Source organism: Zalophus californianus, chromosome 17, assembly GCF_009762305.2.
Source record: "Zalophus californianus isolate mZalCal1 chromosome 17, mZalCal1.pri.v2, whole genome shotgun sequence".
NCBI lineage: Eukaryota > Metazoa > Chordata > Mammalia > Carnivora > Otariidae > Zalophus > Zalophus californianus.
In genome coordinates, this window is record NC_045611.1 from 59,939,942 (window position 1) to 59,957,992 (window position 18,051).

Here is an 18,051-nt window from a genome sequence, read left to right on the forward strand (position 1 = left end):
GTTGTTGCTAATGAATATAGGTTGGAAAAACATTTAATTTTTCACTCACTTGATTTGCCATTATAATTTGTTTGCTCATTTGGTCATTAAAAATGATACTCGTGAAACCTGAAAATGCTTATAATGTACGTTTGAAAAGCCAGGTACCAAAAAGTCTGTGCACTGATATTATATTTGTGGTAAAGTATTTATGCATATGGACAAGGACTAAAAGAGAACAGGATAAATAAACTATTTCTGTGATAGAATCTCTTTTTACCACCTATTAAATATTTTTTCATTAATAATCTGATATTTAAAGTAAGCAGCATTAAAACAAAATATATTGTCAGACCAGTTCTAGAAGACTCCACGCAAGGCTGCAGTCCCTCCGGCCCAAGATTCCAAATGAGTTAGGATGAATGGCTCATTCTGATCCTTAGAACATCATCAACATGCAGGGAATGTTAGGTTCAGGGAATGGAAATCTTGAACAACCACTGGAGACCTAGTGGGAAGGAAACCCCAGGCCAGCGTGGGAAATTCCCGGGAACGTTCATTCGATTCACATTTCCACTTTTCCTACAGGACTCCTTCAAGGGAAGGAACTACCCTGGCCGGATGCTCATCACCAAGTTGAGCAGCAGGAAACTGGCAGCATTAAGGCATGTGTTTGATGCCCGCATTTCATTTTTTTACGTGAAAGGACAGATTAAAATCATTTCTCCCGGTCACACAGCCTGTAACCTGCAGCCCATCCCACCCCTTGCTCCACAACTTCACCTCTGCTCTCGAGTTGTGCGTAATATTTCAAAACGTGTTCTAAAACTCTTGGGTCAGATATTGAACTTATGCTCATCAGATATTGGTTGAATGCTGCTGAGCACGCCTCTTAAGAGCCCTTGGGCTCATGCTGACAAGGGTGAGGCACAGTCATGCCTTCTGGAGTGAGAGTGTCTCGCTCCTTTCTCTACAGAAGTGAATAGCCCCTGGAGACAGACTAGTGGGGCCAGGAGGCCAGGTGCCTGGAGAATGTTGATGGCACACCAGCTGTCCTGTTGCCCTTCATGCATCAGGCACAGGGCACAGGGCTGCTGTATCACATTTAAACATCTTCACATGTTAACTTCTTTGAGAGATTAAACATACAGGGGCTGAAGAACTTACCAGGGCCTGCTGCCCTCCCACTACACAGTTGGCAGATCTTTCTAGGGGAGACAGAGCAGTTTTCAGTGGAGAACATCAGTTCCTTTTCCAAGTCCTGATGATGTAGGGATGTCTGTTCACCTTGGGAGTGGCCTCACAATGATGCCCATTGCCCACTAGTGAAGGCCGCAGCCATGTCCTCAAACGAGGTCAGTTCATCCTGAAACGTCATACACTGATTTGTTGCCAGAAGGTGGTCACTGAAGGAGGTGAGCTGACTGCTTTCACATCTGTGGTGGTTTCAGATACGGCTACAAATGCTTTGCCTTTCCTCCATTCCTAGAATCTGGCTGGGCTGGTGACTGCTTCCATCCATAGGGTTGGCAGAAGTCAAGCTGTGTAACTTCCATGAGATGAGGTCATTAAGGATGCTGGGGTTTTCTGTTTCCTCAGGGAAACGGAAGTGGTGTTATCAGCTGAAACTGTGACAAGGGCACATGATGTTGAGTGGTGAATGAGGAGAGGAGAAATCATCCCCTCGGGGTGAACAGATGAGGGTGAGCTTGCCTAGCAGCTCATCCAGGGACCCTGAGGTTTGGGGTCATTTACTGAAAGGGACCAAATTTGAAATCCAGGTGACTGCTTTAGAAGGCCAGAGAAATTCATCTCTGAAGTGAAGGTTAGAGTTCCCACTTCCCTTAAAGTAGGATGAGATGATGCAGGATTCGAATATATGAAGCTGGTGGTTTCCCATCTTTTCCCACCCACACATAATTCATATCAGCAGCACCCACCATTACATTCACGAGTTTGCCATCAGGGCTCAGTGTCTCTGAATCTCCTGGGGGATCATGGGAGGCACAGTGACAGCCCCACAGGTGTCCACTGCTGGTCCCCAGAACCTGTGAAAATGGTGCTTCACATGGCCAGAGGGACTTTGCAGATGTGATCAATTATGTTACGATTTTGAAACAGGAAGATCATCCTGGATTATCCCCATGGGCCCAATGTCATCACAAAGGTCATTATAAGAGGGAGACAGAAGGGTATGAATGAGTAAGAGAGGAAGATATAACAAAAGCAGGGATTGGAGTGATGCAGGGCTATAAGCCAAGGAATGCGAGTGGCTTCTAAAGGCTGGTAACGGCAAGGAAATGGACTCATTTTCTAGTGCCTTCAGAATGAACACAGTCCTGGAGACATCTTGATTTCAGCCCAGTGATAGACTTCTGACCTCCAGGATGGTAAAATAACAAATCTGTATTCAAGCCACTAACTTTGTGGTAATTTGTTTCTGCATTGATAGCAAACTAAAACATGGGGTATACATGATTTGCAAGTTTCTACCAATGGGTGCTGATCTGTGCCATAAGGGATGGTGTATCTCAATGGGAAGCACTGGATCTGCTGGAGGTTATAGGGGCAGACACTGTGCCTGGGGTTGGCAACCCAAAGGGAACTAGTGGTTTGATTCTACTGGAACGAATCTCAGTTCTTACAGAAATGTGGAGATTGGTTAGGTAGGAAAAGTCTAACAGTCTGGATGAGTAGGATGATCGGACTTTTTTTGTGAGCTTGGGACAAGGACTGTTATCTGCTAGAAAAGGATGCAAATGTAACATCTGGGGGAGAGGCAGCTGCACTTACAGAAATGGATGAGGTAGAATTATGAGTCATCTGAAGGCTGGAGAAAACGGCCCAGTTCACAAGCTGAGACCTGGCTTTTCTCAGAGCCTCGGATCACAGAACACAGAAACAACCACCCTTATTACTCTTCAAAGCTGGCATTTAATGACAGCCAACAATCTGGACCACCGTCAGAGCCCCTGCTTTGTTTCAGTATCTTCTTAGGGCGCACAATAACCTTGCCAGGCCAGCAGTATTCTTCCTGATTTGTGGGTGAACAGAAGGAAACTCAGCAAGTTGTGCAAAGGGACAGAAGTAGAAGTGGCAGAGCTGGGAGATGTACATGCTTTGGGTCACTTGCTCAACAAGCAGTCCTTGAATGCCTGGAGAAAAAAATTCAAAGCCCACATGAGAATCATCCACCTGCTCATAGGGGCTTCAGTTATACTTAGAAAAATATGTCCGATGGAAGATCATAGAAGAGGGGTACCTGGGTAGCTCAGTTGGTTAAGTGTCTGCCTTTGGCTCAGGTCATGGGATCATGCCCTGTGTCAGGGTCCCTGCTTGGTGGGGAGTCTGCTTTTCCCTCTGCCTCCCCCTCACCCCCGCTTGTGCTTTCTCGTTCCCTCTCTCAAATAAATAAATAAAATCTTAAAAAAAAAAGGTCTGAAGAGAACAAAGACATTTCAGTGTGAGCAAGGTACTATAAAAGAAGAAACTATAATTTAAAACCTATATGCAACTAAAAAATGGCACTTAAAACCAAAATCAACTTGAGATACAAGGAGAACTTGATTAGAGCAAAGAAAAGAAAAAGCAACTGTGGAGAAGGAATTTGGTATGTTGCCTTCGGAATCAGACATATCTAGTATATGAAATAAACACTGAAAAATTGAATAAATATTCAATTTAATAGGTGTATGTAGGATTTTTGTACTCTATGGTTTCAAGAATATATGTGTGCTTAATCACAAAAAACTTTAACAAATATTAAATATAAATTTTTATAGGTGACATATCTGATCATAAATTAACAGAAGTATGAGTGAATAATAAAAAAGTATAGGTGAATAATAATAACATTATAAAATTATCTTAATTTCCTGAGCATTAAGAAATAACTTCCAAACTAATCCTTGAACCAAAGAGAAAATAAAATCAGATTATTAACTACCTTAAAAAAGAGAACACGGAGTTCCTGGGTGGCTTAGTCCGTTGGGCATCTGACTCTTGATTTCAGCTCAGGTCATGATCTCAGGGTTGTGGGATCAAGCCCTGCATCAGGCTCCGTGATCAGCAGAGGGTATGCTTGAGATTCTCTTCCTCTCCCTCTGCTCCTCCCCTGGCGCTCGTGCATGCATGTGTGCACTCTCTCTCAAATAAATAAATCTTTTTTTAAATAACAAAAACGAGAACACAACAAAATAAATGGTGCACAGCTAAGCTGTATAACAGGAAAAATTACGACCTTGGTTGTATTATTAAAGTAGAATTATCAAAAAGAATATTTTACTTTAAGGAATTGGAAAAACAGTAATAATAAACCAAAAATGAAACAGAAATGTATCAAGTCAATTGAGATTAAAGCCAAAGTTAATGAAATGGAGAAAGGAAGAGAAAGGAAGAGTTAAGATAATAGATAAACCCCCTCACAAGCCTGATTCAGAAAACAAAATTATAAATGAGAAAAAAAGATAACCTCGGGTACAGAAAAGATGAATTATAAGAACTTACACAGAACTATATGGACATTTTCCTAATATAAATACAACAAAAGTGACCCAAGAAGCAGCAGAAAACTAAAATAGAATAATTATCATGGAAGTGACATGGACACAAAGCCCAGGAGACTTTATAGCTGACTTTAAATCTAACACTAACTATTCCAAATTGTTAAATAACTCCACATCAAAACAAAATGGACAGCTTCATAATGAAGATAACATAATACCCCCATCTGATAAAGATGGTATAAAAAATTTATCATTCAGACTCATCTATGAATATATGTTGAAAATATTTTAAAAAGAAAAGAAAGTATTTAATCAAACCAGCAGTGTATCTAAAGAAAAACACTCTGACCAGTTTATTTCAGGAATACAAGAAGGCTTCAATTTCAGAAAATTTATCCATAAAGTTTATTCAACAGTCTAAAGAACTCATGCCCAAGAAAAACTATGAATAATCAACACGGGATGCCTTTCAGCTGGACTTCCCTGTTAGACATTCTATAATTCATATTGGAGAGGAACCCCATGAATGTCATGAATGTGGTAGAGCTTTTGGTAGGACATCTCAACTAATTAGGCATCAGAAAACTCACACTGAAGAGAAACTATTCTGTTGTAATTAGTTTGGGAAATCTTTCAGTCACATCCTTGATTTTAATATTTATCAAAGAAAGCATAATAGAGGGAAGCCTTATGAGTATAGTCAATATAGGAAATCTTTCAGAGCTCTGGCTTTATTTCACAGCAGAGAACTCACATTGAAGAGAAGCCTTATGAATATATTCAGTGTGGGAAATACTTCAGTCGGAGTTCTCACTGTTACTCATCAGAGAATTCATACTGAAGAGAAACTGCATGAGTATCCTCAGTGTGGAAAATCTTTCAGCTGGAGTTCTTATTAGGGCATAGAGAACTCACACTGGAGAGCAATCTCATGAGTGTCACAACTGTCCAAAATCTTTCAACTAGAATTCTCACTTAACTGAGTATCAAAGAACTCATATCAGAGAGAATCCCTATAAATGTAATCAATGTATGCCAGCTAGCTTTACCCTACCTTAAAGGGCCAGGGAGTGGGTGGACAGAGTGGGATAAATCCAGTGTTGTTAATACTGGAGCAAAATTAAAAAGTAGCAATTTGATGTTATACAGGATTTTTTTTAAGATTTTATTTTTTTTTGACAGACACAGCAAGAAAGGGAACACAAGCAGGTGGAGTTGGAGAGAGAGAAGCAGGCTTCCCGCGGAGCAGGGAGCCCAATGCGGGGCTCGATCCCAGAACCCTGGGATCATGACCTGAGCCGAAGGCAGACGCTCCACGACTGAGCCACCCAGGTGCCCCTATACAGGATTTTTTTTTTAAGATTTTATTTATTTGAGAGGGAGAGTGAACAAGCAAAAGCACAAGAGCAGGGGAGGGAGAAGCAGACTCCCTGCTGAGCAGGGAGCCCAAAGTGGGGCTTGATCCCAGGATACTGGGATCATGACCTGAGCCAAAGGCAGCCACTTAACTGACTGAGCCACCTGGGTGCCCCACAGGATTTTTTTTTAGTTGAATATGATTGCCATTATTTTCATTACTTTATCCACCTGAGACAGGGCCGTAGTCCAAGACTAAGGTTCCACTGTCCTTCCATCTCAACCTTTCTGAGTAGAAAGATTGGGGAAGAAAGCCCAAGTTAAAATAAGTTGTTCTTGGAGAAGAAGGGGTCAGGCCCTCAGAGAACACATCCAGCTCTGGAGGGAAAGTGGTGATGTAACCAGTCCAAGCTTGTTCCACTCATAGTGGAACAGGTCCATAAGTGGAGAGGCAAGATGTTGGGGTAAGGAAAGTGACTTTATTCAGGAATCCAGCAGACTGAGAAGATGATGGACTACGTCCTAATGAACCATCTTAACTTAGCATGAAATATGAGCTGCTTTTGTAGCCCAAGCTCCTGGGTGGTCCTAACAGACCAGGTTCGCCCACTCAATGCCAACAAAATCCAAAGGCAGAGAGACAGGTGGTGGTGAAATAAGAAAGAAATTTATTTCAGTGAGGCCAACCCCAGGAAGACAGTGTACTAATGTCTCAAAGACTATTCCCAAAATGCTGAAAATACTTCCACATTTATAAAAGGAAAATGTGGGGCAAAGGTGGGTGGGTATGTGAAGGTAGGTAGGCACTGATGGTCAAATCAATCACTATCTTGGGGTCAATCACAGGTGGGGTTTTGCTGGCTCAGGGCAGTCCTTATTATTTGAGGGAGTAGCTTTGGTTCCCTTCAGGGGATGCTTTGCCTTCAGGTTCTTCCACTTGAGCCAAGAGACAAGAGGAAAGAAGAACCCAACTAGAAAGTTTGAGATCACAATGGAGGGAGCCGAGGTCCTCTTTCATTTTTATGTTAAGAGGAGGAATTGGGAGGAGTTGGAGAGGTGACTTATCTGTAAACATTTAGGTGCGAACAAGGATCCAAAGGCTGTGAAACTGTCACCAGCTAGACCCCAAGATCTAACCTTTACTGCTCATCTGCTTGTATGCACCGACCTTTATCCCACATTTTTCCTTTAGCTCACCTTTCCAGCTCATCTTTTAGGCAAAAGACCCAAGGGGCGGGTGCCTGTGTGGCTCAGTCGTTAAGCGTCTGCCTTTGGCTCAGGTCGTGATCCCAGGGTCCTGGGATCAAGCCCCGCATCGGGCTCCCTGCTCTGTGGGAAGCCTGCGTCTCCCTCTCCCACTCCCCCTGCTTGTGTTCCCTCTCTCGCTGTGTCTCTGTCAAATAAATAAATAAAATCTTGGGCGCCTGGGTGGCTCAGTTGGTTAAGCGACTGCCTTCGGCTCAGGTCATGATCCTGGAGTCCCGGGATCGAGTTCCACATCGGGCTCCCTGCTTGGCAGGGAGTCTGCTTCTCCCTCTGACCCTCTTCCCTCTTGTGCTCTCTATCTCTCATTCTCTCTCTCTCAAATAAATAAATAAAATCTTTAAAAAAATAAATTAAATAAATAAAATCTTAAAAAAAAAAAAAAAGATTCAAGGGGCATAGCATCCCATGATGGAAACCAAAAGCATTCCTCAAGCAATAACAAACTGCTCTAAAAACTAAAGTCTCTCAATTTGACAGAAGGAGTAGCAGCATCAGCAGTATGATGGAGTTAAGACTCAGTGTAGCAAGGCAAAAAGACTTGAGTTCAAATCCTGTCAGCAACACTTCCTAACTGGTTGATTTTGAACTTGCTCTCTCTGGATTCAATCTCTTTGCATTTAGAATGAAGAAAATAAAAAGTACCTCACAAAGTATTATGGGTATCAAAATATTTAGTGTATGCATTTAGTATTTTAAAAGAATGCAGAATTCTGCCAGCATTAATTTACCAGCTCTCTTAGATGTCTGCAGAGGTGTTCAACCCTGATTGCACATTGGAAATCACTTGGAGTGCTTGAAAAATACATGCTGGGACCCATGCGCAGGGATCCCATATTGTTTACAAATAGTTGCATATTTTTAAAATTATTTGTAAATTATATTTACAAGTTTACCACAAACTTGTGTGGGTTAAAACAATACAAATTTGTTATCGTACACTTCTGGAGGTCAGAAGTCTAAAATGGGTTTCACTGTGCTAAGATGAAGCAGTCAGCAGGACTGCATTCCTTCTGGAGGTTTTTTGCCTTTCCAGCTTCTAGAGCCTGTCTGCATCCCCTGACTTGTGGCCCCCATCAGTAATTTAACAGTCCAATCTCAGCTTCCTTTGTCACACCTGTTTCTCTGACTCTCATTCTCCTGCCTCCTCCTTTCACTTATAAGGACCCCATGATTGCATTGAGCCCACCAAAATAATCCAAGACAATCTCTCCATCTCAAAATCCTTAGCTTGATCATGTCTGCCAAGTCCTTTTGCCATTCATATAAGGTAACATATTTACAAATTCCAGGGGTTATGATATGTATATCTTAGTGGGGTGGGGAGTGGAGGACATCACTCTGACAAGCACAGAAAGTTCCAGAGATACCATATTCCACTTGGAGGCATGTGTGGGGCACCAGAGCCAAGGAAAGCATCCTGGCTAGAAGGTCTCTGCTGCCACTTCCCTTGATTCCAGCCCCTTTCCATGCCTACCTCTCCAGCTTTCCTTGCCTGAAATCTTTCCAATAGGGCCTTTTTCTGCCTGAAATCAGCCACCAGCAGTTTATGTCGTTGCTAACACGGACAACCAAAATGATTAAATTGGAAGAGGGGAGAAGGCATTTATTGTCCCATGTGGCATTAGTTAGTAGGTCCAGAAAGCACCAGAGGATTCTCCCCTATGCTAAGCCAATAGGATCCTGTTACTAGCTGAAATCAAATTCTCAGCAACAAGAAGCCCTCTGCCAGATTCATTCTGTACCTGCACTCTCAGGCACATCTTAGGTATTTTTTTTTAAGATTTTATTTATTTGAGAGAGAGAGAGAGAGAGCACGAGAGAGGGAAGAGGGTCAGAGGGAGAAGCAGACTCCCCGCTGAGCAGGGAGCCCGATGTGGGACTCGATCCCGGGACTCCAGGATCGTGACCTGAGCCGAAGGCAGTCGCTCAACCAACTGAGCCACCCAGGCGCCCCTGGCACATCTTAGGTATTAACTTAAATGAGACACAGACTCTCAAACTCTGTTTAAATATGAAATCTAGCAGAAGCCTTTAATCCCACCCCAGGCACGGTGCTCGAGGGGATTGGGAGAGCTGGGATGAAGACACGGCAATAACTGTCTTTTGGGGCTTAACAGTGAAAACCCTCCCAAAACCTTGCAGGTGTCAAATGAAAAAAATCTGGGCTTAAAAGAGAGACTTTATTGGAAAAAACTACAGTAATAGAGAGGAAGCTCTCACCACAAGATCTGCTTCTCAAAGGTCAGGCAGAAAAAGGCTTTGCTTTTATGGAGTTGCTAGAAAAAAAGAACAGGCATTGGACCGTTGATCAAGGAATGTCTTCTCCTCTCCTCCCTCTCCTTCTCCTCTGTCACCTGATTTTCCTGAGGGGTGTTGAGGGGCTATTTAGCATTCTGATGCTGCCCAAGCTGATGGTACCTCAGAGTTTAGGGTCCTGTGGGAAGGAGAGATTAACTAAAGTTTGGTCATATCAAGGTCACAAATACATACTTTTTACCTTTTTTAAAATAATCGCGGGGCGCCTGGGTGGCTCAGTCATTAAGCGTCTGCCTTCAGCTCAGGTCATGGTCCCAGTGTCCTGGGATCGAGCCCCGCATCAGGCTCCCTGCTCGGCGGGGAGTCTGCGTCTCCCTCTCCCACTCCCTCTGCTTGTGTTCCCTCTCTCGCTGTCTCTCTCTGTGAAATAAATAAATAAATAAATCTTTTTAAAAAAAAAAAAAGCTCTACATCCAACATGGGGCTTGAACTCACAACCCCAAGATCAAGAGTTGCACGCTCTATGGATTGATCCAGATAGGCACCCCAAGGTCACAAATATTTTGTTCCAGGGCACCTGGGTGGCTCAGTCGGTTAAGCGACTGCCTTCGGCTCAGGTCATGATCCTGGAGTCCCGGGATCGAGTCCCGCATCAGGCTCCCTGCTCAGCGAGAAGTCTGCTTCTCCCTCTGACCTTCTTCCCTCTCATGCTCTCTCTCTACCATTCTCTCTCTCTCTCAATAAATAAAAATCTTTATAAAAAAACAAATATTTTGTTCCAATTGATCAACAGGGACAAATAGTTCAGCTAATCTTGTATGAGACAAAGGATGGGAAAGTGTCTGGCCTTATCCTAGATAAACAAGGGTGTTATCTGGGGTCTTATCTAATTCAAGTGGGGAATGGTGGTTTTGCATGCAGTAATACTTCTCCAGGAACATAAGGCTGGGGAGATTTCTTCCACTGCTGCTGTTTTCCAGGAATACAGGGTGGGGTAAAGTTCAACACTCACAGGAAACAAAGATGTTAACAGAAATGTATCATCAGGGGCATAATGGGGATGAGACCATCAGAATTGGGAGGCTATATTTAGAGATTAACATTTTCTCAAAGAGGGCATAACAACATCTGAAGTCCAGCTGGCTGACAAGTCTTCTTACTCTACAGAGTAGCCTTCTGCAGCTTTACCGGCAAAGGGGACATCCTGGCTCTCATCTCACTGGGGTTTTTCTACCTGCATTGAGAAGAGCCAACGGCAGAAATTCCATTCACAACACCAAGAGAAAGAAAAGCAGGTTTAAGAAGCTAAAAACTCACAAAATGGGAAGAAAAAGGATGAGCGAGCAATGCCCTATAAGGGAGTGGTGCCCTCTGGAATTGTGTGAGGGGCTGTCCAATTGGATAATTAATGTCAGACAGAGTGATCTTTTTGTTCTTGGAGCTGGAAACACATCCAAACCTAGGAGGCCCAGCTGGGTCAAAGGAGAGCTAATCAGCAGCGTTCCATCCAGTCCCAGGGTGGGATGCTCTGGGCTGCTTCTGCCTACAACCTTCCCTCCTGTGTGTGAGGTGGAGTGGTTCCTGACACTGGCACCAACACTCAGCCTGAACACCCTGACTTTGAGGGCTCCAGTTAAGGGTTCCTCTTGGCAGCAATGAGGAAATTGAGGTTCCAGGAGAAAAGGAGACACAGCTGAGACCAAACCAGGAGTTGAAGGACTCAGTCTGGTCTAAAACTGACAGGTAGTGGGGAAAACCCAAGCTCTGGAGTGAGATGGTCTCAGTTCAAATCTCAGCTTTTCCACTTAACAGCTGTGCCACCTTGAGCTAGTTACTTAACCTCTCCTGTGCCTCAGTTTTTCTAGCTATTTCACAGGGAAGTTAAGATAGTGTCTATCTTGGGGCGCCTGGGTGGCTCAGTCGGTGAAGTGTCTGCCTTCAGCTCAGGTCATGATCCCAGGGTCCTGGGCTCAAGCCCAGCATCAGGTTCCCTGCTCGGCGGGGAGCCTGCTTCTCCCTTTCCCTCTGCTGCTCCCCCTACTTGTGCTCTCTTGCTCTGTCAAGTAAGTAAATAAATAAATCTTAAAAAAAAAAAAAATAGTGTCTATCTTACAGGATTGCTGAGAAAAGTACTGAGTTAATACATGTGCTTTACAGGGCTGACAGTAGGTCCTTAATCTATTGCTACTGTCATTACTATTATTATTAGCTCCTCTTTCAACCCTCCACCAATTTATAAGAGCTTAATAATAAAAAAGTGAGAAGAGCCAGAATCACCCTGAAAAAGGAGGACAATGAGAGAGGGCGAGCTGTACAAAATTTAATATAATTTTAAAATTGTAATATTGGCACATGAATAGACAGGTCAACTCAACAGAAAATCCAGAAATACTCAAATGCATGTGGAAATTAAGTGTATGATGAAAGAGGCACCTCAGAACAGTGAGGAAAATTGTAAACTATTTCGCTAGTATAACTATAGAGCCATATGGCAAAAGATAAAATGGAAGTCATTCCTCACACCATAAACTAGGATGAAGTACTGTACTATTCATCTAATACTACATAAGTAGTAGAAGATACATAGGTGAATTCCCCCATAATTATGGTATTTCCTATCCATGAATCAAAATCCAGAAGCAATAAAGAAAAACAATGATAAATTTGATAAACTTTAACATGGGGGGAAAAAAACCACAACACTATTACCAACATAAAAGAAAAAAGATTACAAACTGAAAAACTGCAATTTGTAATTTAAACTATTTAAAATATTGCCAACAAAGAACTTGTAAAACTAGAGTAAAAGACTAACAACCCTACAGAAAAATGGGCAAAATATGAACAATTCAAGAACAAGAAATAAAATGGTTCTTATACATCTTATACATATTAAAAGATGCTCATTAGAGAAATTCTTACTCATAAAGATATGCCAACTAGAACTACACATTGAAATACTATTTCTTACCTATCAGATTTGCAAAGAGTCAAAGTCTGATGCCACAACCAGCTGATGAGACTGTCCACCCTTCCTACGTTGTTCGTGGGATGCAAAAAGGCACAACGCCAAAGGAGAGGAATTGGGCAAAAGTACATATACATTTACCTTTGACCAACCAATCCCACTTCTATTCTATTCCAAATATACGCTGGCAGAAATACAAAATGACCCAAGCACAGGAGTATCCATTACAGCACTTTTTTTTTTTTTAAAGATTTACTGTATTTTAGAAAAAGAAAAAGTTGGGGGTGGGACAGAGAGAATCTCAAGCAAACTCCTTGCTGAGCATGGAGCCCAGTGTAGGGCTCAATCACATGACCCTCAGATCATGACCAGAGCCAAAACTAAGAGTCTGGCTTAACCGAGCCACGTAGTCACCCCATGCAGCACTATTTTTAATAGCGAAAAGCTGGACACAGCTTATATGTCATCAATAGAGGGCTAATGGAAGGAACTGCCATCCTGCCACTCAGTAGTGCCCAGGACAACTGTCAGACAGTGGTCTCCCCAGCCAAATGGTTAAGTGGGAACAACAAAGTACATCACAGGACTATGTGTGGTATAGGACCTTTACCTAAGGAAGGGGGTAGAATACGCAAGCAGAATGTTATTTGCATATACATATATTTTTTAATGGAAGAAGTGGGGGGCAGTGAAGGGGAAAAAAATAAAATGGAAGGATAATCCAAAACTTACATAAATGGTTACCAGTGGAGGAGAGCACAATAGAGGGAAGAGCAGGCATAGAGGCTAGGCTTCTCTGAGTATACGTTGTTTTTGTAGTTTTCGCTTTGGAGCCATAAAAGTGTTTTGTATTAATATAAATTAGGTTTTTAAAAATTTTTTTTAAAGATTTTATTTATTTAAGAGAGAGAGCCACAAGTCGGGGGAGGGGAGAGGGATCAAGACGCCCGGCTTGATCCAGGACCCCGGGGATCATGATCTGAGCCGAAGGCAAACACGTAACTGACTGAGCCACCCAGGTGCCCCAAATTAGGTTTTTTTAAAGCAATCTCCAGGGGTGCCTGGGTGGCTCAGTCGGTTACGCGTCTGCCTTCGGCTCAGGTCATGACCTCGGGGTCCTGGGATCGAGCCTCAAATCGGGCTCAGTCTGCTTCTCCCTCTGCCCACTTCCTTGTGCTCTCTGTCTCAAATAAACAAAATCTTTTCTTTTTTTTTTAATAATTAGACATAGTCTTTCTTTTTTTTAAGATTTTATTTACTGGGGCGCCTGGGTGGCTCAGTCGGTTAAGCGTTTGCCTTCGGCTCGGGTCATGATCCCAGGGTCCTGGGATGGAGCCCCACGTCCGGCTCCCTGTCCGGCTCCCTGTCCGGCTCCCTGCTCAGCGGAGAGCCTGCTCCTCCCTCTCCCTCTGCCTGCCACTCCGCCTACTTGTGCTCTCTCTCTCTCTGTCAAATAAACAAAATTAAAAAAAAAAAAAGAGGGAGAAGAAGCAGGCTCCCCGCTCAGTAAGGAGCCCAATGTGGGGCTCAATACAGGACCCCGGGATCACGACCTGAGTCGAAGGCAGATGCTTAACTGACTGAGCCACCCAGGTGCCCCAAATCAAATCTTAAAAAGTAATAATAAAGTGATCTCTAAAAACTGAAAATATTCAGTGAAAAGGTTACCACATTGATAATAATTATTTCCAGTAACTTTAGAGCACAGTAATGTCACTGTGGAGATATAGTCTAAGGACAAAAAGAATTGCAGAGAAATCTTGAATTCTCCCTAATAATATTGAAGATAATTTGAAACATAAACCAAGTAATTCTCCTGATGTAATTAGGAACCAAGATTTCAGCAATAATAATAAATTAAAGCCTTGTAATTCCTAAATTTGAATTAGAATTATCAAGATAAATCCAAAATCTGTTTTCTCTTAAAAATATATATCCCAACTTTGTCCACTGAAGAGGTTTATAACAATAACTACCCTAGTAGTATGGTACTCCTAGTGCCCAGATCTCTAAAACACATTTCCCACTAAAAAGAACCAGGGTTCCTCAGAGAAGTAGCTAATTCCAGGGCAGAGGCAGGAAATTTACAGAATGAGCCTTGTGACATCTTCTCTGACTAGAAAGCAAAGTTATCAAAACCTACTCAGATCATGTCGAAAGAACACAGAAGCCAGCTTGAGGGAGCTGCTCGTGGCCACCATTTGGAAAACCGAAGCATCAAATTATTCACTCCAACAGATTAAAACACATAGAATACGTTAAAAATCTATGTATATAAAACATACTCACTGGCTACCTTTGGAGATTGCTAGCACATCTGTTTTCTCAAAGCAAAGGCAAAGAATGAAGCATTTATCCTGTGTTTCCTGAACACACTCTACCTCCTCAGGGTAACCAAAAAATTAGTAAGGGAAACTTTTTTCTTATGGAAGAATTCCAGCAAAAAGATTCAGAAGAAATGATATAACTAGAAAACTACCATTTTATAACTCCTAATGAAATAGCAGGTATAAGCAATGACCGCTAAAACCATTCTGCAAAAAATGCTGGACAATTCTATGATAGATGAATCAGGCTGTCAACACTTCATCACAATAAACACTGAAGTGCACCAGACATTCTGTGCTTTCGCTTTCTTCCTTTCTTCTTCTCTTTCTTTTTTAAAGATTTTATTTATTCATTTGAGAGAGAAAGCACGAGCAGGGAAGAGAGGGAGAAGCGGGCTCTCTGACTCGGGGCTCGATCCCAGGACCCTGGGATCATGACCTGAGCTGGAAGGCAGTCGCTTAACAACTGAGCCACCCAGGTACCTCTATGCGCTTTCTGATGATGCAAAAGAACACACATGCACCACTTTGGATTGTCAAATATACAAACTTGAATCCAATTAAGCCTCTAGATCCAACTACCAGTTTACAGGAAAAACAAGGCAACAAGAAATGACATAAGGATACCATCACCAAAATCCAGAGTGTAGTAAATCCTATGGGAAAAATTTACCTGGTTTCAACAAATAGAAACAAAAGGAAAAAGCACATGTGGGGGAAATCCATAAATTACAAGACTTAAGCACACACTAACCAAATGCAAAGTGTGAACTTTGTTCAGATCCTAATTTAAATAAATAAAATGTAAAAAAAATGGACACAAGTGGGGTAAACACTGGATATTTGGTATTAAAGGAATTACTGCTAATATTTTTTAGGTGTGTTAATGACTGTAGTTATGTATTTAAAAGTCATCTTCTTCCCCACTGTATCTTTTTTTCCCCAATAAATGTTGGCACCCTTATGTACTGAATTTTTTTTAAGAGTTATTCATTCGAGAGAGAGTATCAAGAGAGAGCATGAGCAGGGGGCAGAGGGAGAAAAAGATTGCCCGCTGAGCAGGGAGCCCCACTCAGGGATCTCAACAGGGGGCTCCACATGGGGCTCAATCCCATGGCCCTGGGATCATGACCTGAGCAGAAGGCAGATGCTTTAACGGGCTCAGCCACCCAGGTGGCCCTTTATGTACTGATTTTTAAATAGTCTTAGACATAATTCACATACACCCACTTAAAGTGTACAATTCAATGGTTTTTAATACACTGTTTTAACATCACTACCATCAACTTTAGAACATTTTTGTCACCCCCCCAAAAAAACTGATACCCATGTAGCAATCACTCACGTTTTCCCTCAAACTTCCCCAGCCCTAGGCAACCACTTATTTAGCTTCTCTATGGATTTTCCTATTCTACCAAAACTCATTCTCTTCTACAGATAGAATCTTAGGTATTTATGAGTGAAATGATGTGGGATTTGCTTCAAAATAACCCCATGGTGGCTGGGAGCAAGTGGGGATAAGATTAAATTTAAAAAGCTGAATGACGACAGTAAATGAAGCTGGATAAATGCATGGAGGGAAGCATGGGTTTTAATCACACTATTTGCCTTACTCTTGTATGTTTGAAATTTTCCATAATAGGGGTTTCTGGGTGGCTTAGTTGGTTAAGCGTCTGCCTTTGGCTCAGGTCATGATCCCAGGGTTCTGGGATTGAGCCCCGAGCTGGGCTCTCTGCTCAGCGGGAAGCCTGCTTTTCCCTTGCCCTCTGCCTGTGGCTCCCCCTGCTTGTGCTCTGTCAAATAAATAAAAATCTTTTTTGTTAAAAAAAACAAATTTTCCATAATAAAACCAAGGTCATTTATGATATCATTAGGAAAAGTCCCTAGGTGGACAGAGACAACATTAATTGACTCGGTGACTCAAAGAGGATCCCATTACTAACTCTGGTTCTTTCCATCTTTCTGCTCTGCCATTCTCAGCATGTCGACTGCTTGCCTCTTGGGCTTCCTCAAAGTGCTGACATGGCAGTACTGTTCTGCACGTTATACGCAGACAACACTGTCCAGAGACAATGAAAGAGGACATACTAGTGTCTTATGTCCATTTTTGAAGGGAACCTCCCCAGGAGCCCCCAGCAGATGCGTCATTTCTCCTTGGCCAGAAGGCCCTTGCCTAAGTCAGTAACACGGCAAGAGGCACGAGCCCACTCATCAAGATTCTCCCTTTGGAAGCTATATTCCAGACCTCCTGGAAGAATCTCCAAATTGCAGGGTCCTGTTAATAAGCATGAAGTACTTAAGAAGATGATGGCTGGGGCGCCTGGGTGGGTCAGATGGTTAAGCGTCTGCCTTCGGCTCAGGTCATGATCCCAGAGTCCTGGGATCGAGTCCCGCATGGGGCTCCCTGCTTCTCCCTCTGCCTCTCTGTCTCTCATGAATAAATAAATCTTAAAAAAAAAAAAAATGATGGCTGTTGGGTCAGCCCCAGGAAGAGTCCAAGCAGAGCACCCCTGACCCAAGGGAACAACAATTCAGGAGCTTACGAGGTTTGAGCAGAGCCAGAGAGGCTCCCGCCGGCCTGGGCAGGTTCCTGCGGTCTCCCTTCTTCGAGAGTCGGGGTGGGTCAGCAGCTGTCGGGCCTCAGGCTCTGACCCCACGACGCAGTGAAACAGCACACACAACAGACCATATGTAATGGAACGGACCCGTAACCTCTGCAGCAAGAGGGCCCAAACAGTCAGCCCTTGGGTCACTAACTGCTAGCTTCCCTATTTTTTGCCCCTGTCCCACTTAGGGCCAACCGGAGAAAGCCAAATAATGCTCCTCCAAGCAATCCTAAACCTAGGAGGCCCGCCTACGGTTAGCCGGTCTCAGCTTCCACGCTCGACAAAGACCATCCAGGGCGCACCGAGGCCGCTCCCCTGCCTGCCTGGGAGCCTCCGCGGAGTGCACAGGATGGCTGCGGAAGGCCTCGCTGTAGCGGGCTCTGGTCGACGGCCGTTCCCAGCCCCCTTCAAGGCGCCCACAGCGGGTCGAGGTGACCGAATGGCCGACCAGGAAAGGCGGCGGCCGAGCGCCGTTCGGACACGAACCCGGGCCTCGACGCTGGTCGCAGACGTCCTCCATTCGGCGTCGCGGCCTCGGACACTGCGTCGCGTCCGTGAACCCGGGCTGCGGGGAGAAGTACTCCACGGAACACAGCCTAAGAAAAACAACTGTCTGTACCACAACACGGGCCGCTATAAAGGGGAAAAGGACCCCCTTCGAGGCTCAGGCTGCCGCCGGGGACGCGGGCAGGGAGAAACGGCCGCCGCCGCCGCCGCCGCCGCCGCGCTGCCTTCTGGGACTTGCAGTTGGTTGCGCCGAGCGCGCGCACTTCCGCCGCCCACCGGAA

The 18,051-nt window shown here is 43.7% G+C and overlaps 1 long non-coding RNA gene across 3 annotated transcripts; it reads right to left on the reverse strand.

Moving 5' to 3' along the window:
- Nucleotides 1-663: 663 nt before the first annotated feature.
- Nucleotides 664-17,972, reverse strand: LOC113936473. Of its 3 annotated transcripts, none has more exons than XR_003524262.2 (4): nt 17,201-17,972; nt 9,461-9,540; nt 9,327-9,382; nt 664-3,134 (listed from the first exon to the last, which is right to left on the reverse strand). It is a non-coding gene; the product is annotated as an uncharacterized LOC113936473 (long non-coding RNA). The 3 variants fall into 3 exon arrangements; XR_003524263.2 differs by having other exon boundaries at nt 664-1,607; nt 2,773-3,134; nt 9,327-9,540; XR_003524260.2 differs by having other exon boundaries at nt 9,327-9,540.
- Nucleotides 17,973-18,051: the final 79 nt, after the last annotated feature.